Below are 10,168 nucleotides of genomic sequence, written 5' to 3' on the forward strand. Positions count from 1 at the left end.
ATGGGAAGGGCTATATTGGCTATACATTTCACAATATATGCTGGGGGAAAAGGGGAAATTCCTGTAAGTGTATAACTGAGCTTGGGCAGTGTCAAGGTGCAGCAAATGTGTCTCTGTTTTCATGCATGTGTCCATGTGGGTATATGTATAATATAAGACTGTCAGTATATGAAGCTGTTTATAAAGGAGACCATGAAGACTGTAGCTGAAGATTTCATTGTCCCATTATAAACTATTCTTTGTGGGTGAAATAATAGTAATTCTTAGGTAGTAAAAGCTTTAGTCTAGAAGAAGGCAAGGATAGCATGAATGCATAGTTCCAGGAGCAACGGTTAGCTAAAGCCAATTCAGTCCAATGAGCAGGATGAAGGAACAAATGCATGGGAGCCCAGGCCCCCTGTAGACAGGAAGTGGCACTAAAGCTTTGTAATAAAATTTCATGTTGTGATCCTTCCTTGTAACCATTTTATAATGTTGCTTCCTCCCATAAAGAGTGACTAAATCTAACTTTTTTAATTGAATAGATACTTAGATCCTTAGGTGACAAGGAACTCTTATTATAGCAAAAGGTAGGTTAAGTCATTTGATTTGAAATGGGAAAAAGAGTTCAAACAAATTTCCAACAGGTAGTTAGAAAATTTTATTAACTATTCAGCCAGACATGGAATACTTTGCCAAATCTGTATTCAATTGTGTATAAACACTACATTTCCCTGGTCCATTCGTCCACTGAGGGTTGATTCCATTTTCTTAGTTATGGTAAACACTGCTACAATGTACATGGTTGTACTGGTTCTATTGGATAAATGCCCAGGAAAGGAATTGTTGGATCATAGGGAAGTTCTATTGTTTAGTCTTTAAAGGAACATCAATACTGCTTTCCATAGCAGTTGAGAAAGTTTACATTCCCACCAACAGTGTAATAGAGCTTTTTGGCCACATCTCCAACAGCATTTGTTATCATTACTTTTCTTGTGAATAGCTATTCTACTGGGGTGAGGTGGTATCACAGTGTTACTTTGATTGGCATTTCTTTTATGGCCAGAAATGTTGAACATTTCTTGGTGTGTCTATCAGCCATTTTTACCTTTTCTTCTAAGAAATCTCTCTTTAAGTCTTTTGTCCATTTATTAATTGTGTTGTTCTTTGAGAATTTATTTTGAGAAGGTTTAGTTTTTTGAGTTCTGAGTATATACTCACCAATCAGAAAAAATGATATTAAACCATTTGTAATGAAATAGAAAAAATATGCTAAGCCAGACAAACAGAAACATAGGATATATGGTTTACCTTATTCGTGGTAACTAGAATGTGCCTATAAATCTAGAAGTAAAAACATTGGATGGCTAGAGAAAATATACCACACTGGGATATAATAAACTATACAGCTGTCTAGGCATTCACACAGAGTGAGACCAAAAGAGGATATTCTTAGAAGAGGATCACATAGGTCTGTTGCCTATGCATATGATCACACAAAAATTATTTATCAAAATGAACTCCAGGAATTGGAAACAAGAGGTTAATTTTTCCTTTTTTCCTGCTTATGTTTTCATTTTTGTGTCTTGTTGGTTCATTTATTTGTTTGGAGTAGGAAGGGGGGGACACAGAAATGGAGGAACAAAGGATGAACAAATACATCAGTGATACTAGACACTATGTTGAAAATGAACTATACAATGGTGGGCAAGGACAAGAGGAAAAAACTGTGAGAGAGCAAGGGATGGGTTGCATTGTTCAGAAAGAAATGTACTCTTTATCTGACTTACATAACTATAACTCCTCTGCACATCACCTTTACAATAACAATAACTAATTTTTAAAAAAACTAAGTCAAATGAGTGTATAGTAGGAGCCTTCAACAAATACAGTTTTGTTATATAACAATGATATTCATGAGTGTTGAGTGTCTTCTCTCCTGAGTTTTCCAGAATGTACTCAGTTTTTGTCCCCTCTAATATATACCCTTTTCACCTCTCACTTCTGTCCAGAAGCCTTCTACCACTACTATCTTCTGCCTACCTGCCTTTCTTTCTTCTTTCCTTTCCCGTTTTTCTTCTTATCTTCTTTCTTTCTTTCCTTTACTCTCTTTCTTAATCCCTTTCTCCTTTGCCCTCCCTGCTTTCCTGCCTCCTTCCATCCCTCCCTTCTTCTGTTCCTTCCTTCCTTCCTTCCTTCCTTCCTTCCTTCCTTCCTTCCTTCCTTCCTTTCCTCCTTCCCTTCTTCCTTCCTTCTTTCCTTCCTTCCTTTCCTCCTTCTCTCCTCCTCCTCTTCTTCTCTCTTTCACTCTTTTTTCCCCCCTTTTTTCCAGTACTGGCCTTGAACTGAGGAGCTTCACTATTGCTCAGTTATTTACGTAGGGCGGGTGCACTACCACTGGGGCTCTACCTCCAGCTTGGCTTTTTGCATGGATATTTTGGCTGTGATCCTTCAAACTATGACCTTAAGATAGAAGCTCTGTTTTACTTTCATAAGGAAAGAATAAAACATTGGAAAAATATGGAATGCAAAAATGAGTTCAGGTGAAATATCAGTAGAAATATATAAATAAATCTCTATGTGTAGAATACGGTTAAATGGAGTTTTGTGTTTGGATATTTTTCTTTTCCAGAAATCTTAAAAAAGGAGTGTTTGAGATGATGCGTAACTAAAGGAACAAAATGAAGAGATCATGAGACTTTCAAATGAAGGCTAGACTTTTTTCCTTCAGTGCATTTGAGAAACAGATGCAAAGAAATAATTTAAATTTTTTCATTTTTTTCAAAATATTTTTTTAAGTTTTTATTATAAAACTGATGTACAGAGAGGTTACAGTTTCATCCGTTAGGCATTGGAAACATTTCTTGTACTGTTTGTTACCTTGTCCCTCATATCCCCTCCCCCTCCCCCTTTCCCCCCTGAGGTGTTCAGTTCACTTACACCAAACAGTTTTGCAAGTATTGCTTTTGTTGTTGTTTCTCTTATTTTACCCTTTGTCTCTCAATTTTGGTATTCCTTTTCAATTTCCTAATTCTAATACCAGTATACACGGTTTCCAATGTACTCAGATAAGATTACAGAGATACTGTAGATACAATCACAAGAAGGTGATACAAGAACATCACCAATAGTAGAAGCTACAGATACACCTGGGATGTTGAAAGTAGTTACAACTGTGATATAACAATCATTTCCATAAAATGGAGTTCATTTCACTTAGCATCATCTTTTTTTTGTTGTTTTGTTTTGTTTTTTGGCCAGTCCTGGGCCTTGAACTCAGGGCCTGAGCACTGTCCCTGGCTTCTTTTTGCTCAAGGCTAGCACTCTGTCACTTGAGTCACAGCGCCACTTCTGGCCGTTTTCTGTATATGTGGTGCTGGGGAATTGAACCCAGGGCCTCATGTATACGAGGCAAGCGCTCTTGCCACTAGGCCATATCCCCAGCCCCACTTAGCATCATCTTATGTGATCATAAGGGCATAGCTATTGGGCTCTTGTGATCCTCTGCTGTGACTTGCCTAAACCTGTGCTAATTATTCCCAATAAGGGAGACCATAGAGTCCATGTTTCTTTGGGTCTGGCTCACTTCACTTAGTATAATTTTTTCCAAGTCCTTCCATTTCCTTGCAAATGGGGCAATGTCATTCTTTCTGATAGAGGCATAAAATTCCATTGTGTATATGTACCACATTTTCCTGATCCATTCGTCTAAGGAGGGGCATCTGGGTTGGTTCCAGATTCTCGCTATGACAAATTGTGCTGCAATGAACATTGTTGTGCTGGTGGCTTTACTGTGATTTTGTTTGTGGTTTTTTGGATAAATACCCAAAAGTGGGGTTGCTGGATCATAGGGGAGTTCTATATTTAGCCTTCTGAGGAATCTCCATACTGCTTGCCAGAGTGGCTGAACCAGTTTACATTCCCACCAACAATGAAGTAGGGTTCCCTTTTGGCCACATCCCCTCCAACAACTGTTATTGTTAGTTTTCTTGATATATGACATTCTTACTGGGGTGAGATGGAATCTCAATGTTGTTTTGATTTGCATTTCTTTTATGGCCAGTGATGTAGAGCACTTTTTCATATGTCTCTTGGTCATTCTCATTTCCTCATCAGAGAAGTCTCTTTGTAGGTCTTTAGCCCACTTGATGAGCGGGCTATTAGTTCTTTGCGATTTTGTTTTGGAGGAAGGTAATTTTTTTAGTTCTGCATATATTTTAGATATGAGGCCTTTGTCGGTTGAATGGCCGGTAAAGATCTTCTCCCAGTCTGTGGGCTTTCTGTTTATCTTGCAAGCTATGTCCTTTGCCGTGCAGAAGCTCTGCAGTTTGATGCAGTCCCATTTGTCCAACCTTTCTTTGATTTGTAGCCTTTCTGGGTCTTTGTTAAGGAAGTTCCGTCCTGCGCCAAGGAGCCCAAGTGTTTCTCCTACTTCTTCCTTTGGTGTTTTCAGGGTGTCTGTTTTGATTTTGAGGTCTTTAATCCATTTGGAATTGATTTTAGTGCAGGGTGATATATAAGGATCTAGTTTTAGTTTGTTGCATGCATTAAGCCAGTATTTCCAGCACAATATTTTTTTATGCTGAACTATTTTTTTGTTCAATATTAACAATGCTTTGAGCTTCCACAACATGGGTTATTGTTTCAACAGAGCGATATGTTTCATTTCTTCCTCCAAGGGTTTCTTATTGTATATATGACATACTCACATGCTTTGAATAGAAATTTCAAAGTAGAACCAAGAAAAACTTCCCAATGAGGCTTTGAGTAAAAGAAAGAAAACTTACACTACTTGACAAGAAATGTATCCAATGCCTAATGTATGAAACTGTAACCTCTATGTGCATCAGTTTTATAATAAAAACTTTAAAAAAAAAAAAGAAAATTTGAATTAACTGTCAACACCCAAGTGGTAGAAGTTCTTTTGACAGAAACCAGCATGGGTTGATAAAAATGGTCAAATTCAGGATAACAGAATTCTTGGGAGTAAGCATTAGCAAAACATTGCTCTGAGGTCTAATGTATCATCTAATTTCTTAAATTAACTTTTATTGGAGAATTCACCTAGCCTCCAATTTACTTCATTTCTATGACTGTTTTTACATGAAAGTGGTATGGTTGAATGTTTCCAATAAGTTCTGCTTACCCCACAAATTGTAACATAACTCCAACCTTGCCCTTAACAGAAAAAGTTTATCAAGCATTGTTCTTGAAACATCAAAATCCTAGACCTTTAATTTTTCTAAGCTACAAAGGCAGAGTTTGGTGGGTATGTTTCTGAGTATAATTCACGACTTGTTAAGTCAAGAGCATGTCCTTTGGGTTGATCCCAAAGACAGTGGCTAAATGTTTTCCATTTTTCCAAAGGGGCCATTGGCTTCTGCTACAAAGGCTTTATGCAACCTCTTTAGAACAATGGAAATCAGAGCAATTCCCAGGTGCCACAGAGCATTGGATAGATTTCCTTTTCAGAAAAAAAAAAAAAAGCTTTTTCTTTCAAGCACAGTAATTTACATGCCTAATTACAATTGACAAGAGTCAGTCACAAGAGGAAAATGCATCCCCCTATGACTGCTGGCTTTACTTAACATAGTGTGTTTGTGCTGATGACTGATAATTTACATTCTTACAAGGTCTTCGGGGTCTTGCAGGAGCCAGACTGGTGTTTTTCAAAGCAAACTCTGAAGACTTTAGATGGAAAGCACATAAGGCAGGGAGGTTTATTTTTTGAGCAGAGATGATAAATCGTTTGTGTGTGAAGTAAAGTTTTGGGGAAATTACATGGGTAAGCTTTATCAGGTTTCCACTTGTAGGACAAATATAAAATGTGTAACTAAAGGTACAATTTCATTCTAGGGTGACCTCTGAAGACCTAATCAGCACTGATGACCTCTATGATAACTGTTTCACACATTCTTATGCTCACTTGGAAGCAAAAGGTATATTAAGATGGGTTAGATTAGTGAGAGCTATCAAGTGGTACATAAAGATAGACTATTCTGTGTGTGTGTGTATGTGTGTGTGTGTGTGTGTGTGTGTGTGTGTTTAGACTGCCCATGCATTGTGAAATGTGTGACCACATCCCTTCTTTTCATGCACAAGATACCAGCAGGATCCCTTCTTTCACCAGTGGTGACAAACTAAACTATTTTTAGACATTGCCAAATAAGCTCTGGCAAAATGATCTCTGCTTGAGAATCAGTTTGTTTTATCATGAGTACAGAAGAAATAACTGCATAATTTCCATGGTTTCACATTCCAAACATGTCTGTCTGTCTTGTGCAAATTATACTGGGCAACTTTCCAGGGTAAATTGTCATCTACATAGTGACTGTATTCTGAACCATGTTGACATTATGACACTGCTCATCAATATGTGTTTCTAAGTTCACCACAGACAGGCTAAGAGTGTAGAGTTGAGTAAAGCTCTTAAATAGTTGTGCCCAGTAGGAACATACTCCACTTCTGGTTTTAATCTCATTGGGCCAGAGTAATTCCTACCTTAAGTGGGTGAAAAGGTAGCTTTCTCTTGAGGAAGCAGATTCACAGACATATAGTTTTAGAATGGGAATCTGTCTAACACAATTTTAATCTGTCCTATAGCTTTGTCAAGGGTAGAAAGATGAGATAGTATTGTCATTGGGATAATGGTTTCTAGAAACAACATACTAGTGTCTGCATCCCCCAAATACATCTATGATCTTAGAAAAATGACATAAAAACTCTGTACCTGAATTACAGCACTTCACCTATAAAACAAGATCTAAAAAAGTGCTTCTCTTGTAGGGATGTTGTAGGAAATAAATCTACTAGCACTGGAAAAGCCCTTTGGAAAGGGTTTAGCACATAATAACTACATTGTAAAAATGTTCAAAATAAATAATAAATTGACGCAGTGCCACTTGTCAATCCCTGCTGTTAGTTCTCTAGCTTATATCTCCCAAACCTTTTCAGATGTTTTCCTGTAACTTTCAAAATTTCAAATCTCGCAATAAGATTCTTTGAGGGTTGACTTTTAAATGGGGGGAAAAGTAAGATTCTAGTTCCAGTCTTTTACATGTAGGTAACTAGTTTTTCAGAACCATTTGTTGAAGAGTCTATCCTCTTCCCTAATATATGATATTGGCTCCTTTGTCAAAAATAAGTTGACCTTAAGTAAGTGAATTTACTCTGGGTTTTCTATTTGGTTGGATTCGTCTTTATGTATGTTTCTGTATATAGAATCTTTAAACAGATTCTATAATGCCTCTTGTGTTGCTTTGTTTGTTCAAAACTAGTTTTTCAATTTGTTGTCTTTCATAGGTCCATCTGAATTTAAGGATAGAATTCTCAATTTCAGTAAAGACTGACATGAATATTTTAAAAGAGATTGCATTGAATTTGTAGATTACTTTTGATGGTGTGGCAATAATAATGTCACTCCATAAACATAGGAGATCATTTCATCCTCTAGGGTCATCAATTTCCTTTACATTATTATTATTATTATTATTTTTTTTTTTTTTTTTTTTTTTTGGCCAGTCCTGGGCCCTGGACCCAGGGCCCGAGCACTGTCCCTGGCTTCTTCCCGCTCAAGGCCAGCACTCTGCCACTTGAGCCACAGCGCCACTTCTGGCTGTTTTCTGTATATGTGGTGCTGGGGAATCGAACCTAGGGCCTCGTGTATCCGAGGCAGGCACTCTTTCCACTAGGCTATATCCCCAGCTCCCTTTACATTATTTTTTTTCTTTGTAAATGTCTTTACTTCTTTGGAGGCTGAGATCTGAGGATCATGATTCAAAGCCATCCCAGTCAGAAAAGTCTGTGAAACTCTTATCTCCGATTAACCACCAGAAAACTGGAAGCAGTGCTATGGCTCAAAGTGGGAGAGCACTAGCTTTGAGTGAAAAAGTTTAAGGACAGCCTTTAGGCCAGGGGTTCAACCCCCACAAACAACTAACTAAATACAAGTTTTAGGTGTAGCATCATATCATCTGAAAATGAAGTTCTTTGAATTTTATTTTATTCATTTCCTATCTGAATGCCTTTTGTTTCTTTTACTTACTTTCGTGCTCTGGAATTCGGGTGCCATATTGAACAAAAGTTGACATAGTAGACATGTTTGTCTTGTTCCTGACATCTGAGGCAAATAAAATTTTTCTGTACATTAAACTAAGCAATTGCCAGAATCAAGAGACAGTTCACAAAATGGGAGAAAATATATACCATTTATTGGACAGATAAAGAATTACTGTCTAGAATACAGAAAACAATAAAAGGACAACTAGCTGAGTTAATAAATGTGTAAATAAAGTGAACTCACAGTTCTCAGGAGAAAATACAAATAGCTAATAAACACATGAAAAAAATATTAACATGTAAGGGAATTATCACCCAAGTGAAAAGTATACCAGAATTGTACTCAGATACCATCGAACTCAGTCAGAAAACAATTATTTAGAAACACACCATAAATACTGGCTGGGTTTAGAGAAAAAAGGTAGCCACCCTCATAGGTTGTTGATGAAAATGTAGATGAGTGCAACCACTATGGAAATCAGTAAGGAAGGTGTGCAAAACACTACAAATAATCCTACATCATGACCATCCCATTCCACACTTGGGATGGGAAGGAGTGTAAGTCAATATATAAGAAAGATATTTCCACACCCTTTTTTATTACAGCTGTGTTCACATGGCCAATCAGTGTAATCAGACAAGTTGCCTAACAACCAAGAAAAACAGAAAATGTGGGGTGGGCATATTCAGGCATAAGAAAGATGAAAATATGCCATTTCTGGGAAATTGTATAGAGCTGGAAATCGGGTTGAACAAGACGAGCCGAACTGAAAGAACTGAATATCATGTTTTGGTTTATTTACAGAATATAGCACTAAATTGATGATGATGATGATGATGATGATGATGATGATGATGATAAGACACAAAGGTAAAAGGGGAACAACATTGGGGTGACAGCAAGGTGGGAAAATGATACAGATAGGTAAGTAGACAGGTAGGTAGATAGATGATAGGTAGACAGACAGACAGCAAGATAGTGGTGATGAAGCTCGTAAACATTCTGAGAGACAGGTGCCAGTAGCTCATGCCTGTAATCCTAGCTACTCCAGCTGAGATCTGAGGACTGCGTTTCAGACCGCAGGAAAGTCCTTGAGAATCTTATCTCCAAGTAGCCACCAGGAAGCCAGAAGTGGTGCTGTCGTTCCAAGTGGCAGAGAGTTACCCTTGAGTTGAAGAACTCAGGGACAGCGCGCCACCCAGGCCCAGAGTTCAAGCCTCACAACCATCAAAAGAAAAAGAAAAAGAAAACGATAACTCTGAGAAAGAGAAGAGGGAATAGAATGATGGAAAAAGTGATATATTCATCTGAACAAATTCCAAGTACACTGCACGAAGGCATGCATGTATTGCAATAAAAGTTCCTCACTTACTCAATGTATACTAATTTCGAAATAGGAGAAAACTGCTTTCTCTCCACCCAGCCATCTTGTCAGCTGCTTTCGGTTGGGAGCCCTTCCGCACCTAAGGCAGGAAGATGGTGGCCACCAAGAAGACGAAAAAGTCTCTGGAGTCAATCAATTCTAGGCTCCAACTTGTTATAAAAAGTGGAAAGTACATGCTGGGGTACAAGAAGACCCTGAAGATGACCAGACAGGGCAAAGGGAAATTGGTCATCCTCGCCAACAACTGCCAAGCCTTGAGGAAATCTGAAATAGAATATTATGCTATGTTAGCCAAAACTGGTGTCCATCACTACAGTGGCAATAATATTGAACTGGGCACAGCATGTGGGAAATACTAGAGTATGCACACTGGCTATCATTGATCCAGGTGATTCTGATATCATTAGAAGCATGCCAGAACAAACTGGAGAAAAGTAAACTGCATAATTTTTCTTTAATAAAACTTGTCAGACCTGGTTTTAAAAAAAGAAATAGGAGAAAACTGGAAATATGCATAGAATAAAGGTTTTCTATCAAAAAATACTGAGAAAGTAGATATATGAACATAGAGAACTATCTATTCATGGGAAATTCTTGATTCTGAAATAAAACACCCTCATGACTGCAAATTAGAAAAAGTGCATAAATAAAAATATCAACGAATTCATGTTTTCTTGTATGACTTAGAACGTCTAACTAAGTTCAAGAGAATGGGCCAATAACTCTCAAGTGCACTTGAAACATTC

At 37.7% G+C, this 10,168-nt stretch overlaps 1 pseudogene; it reads left to right on the forward strand.

The window, feature by feature from the left end:
- The first annotated feature begins 9,456 nt into the window (after positions 1–9,456).
- LOC125365888 lies at positions 9,457–9,899 on the forward strand (annotated as a pseudogene).
- Positions 9,900–10,168: the final 269 nt, after the last annotated feature.

The sequence above is a fragment of the Perognathus longimembris genome, chromosome 17 (assembly GCF_023159225.1).
Source record: "Perognathus longimembris pacificus isolate PPM17 chromosome 17, ASM2315922v1, whole genome shotgun sequence".
Taxonomy (NCBI): domain Eukaryota; kingdom Metazoa; phylum Chordata; class Mammalia; order Rodentia; family Heteromyidae; genus Perognathus; species Perognathus longimembris.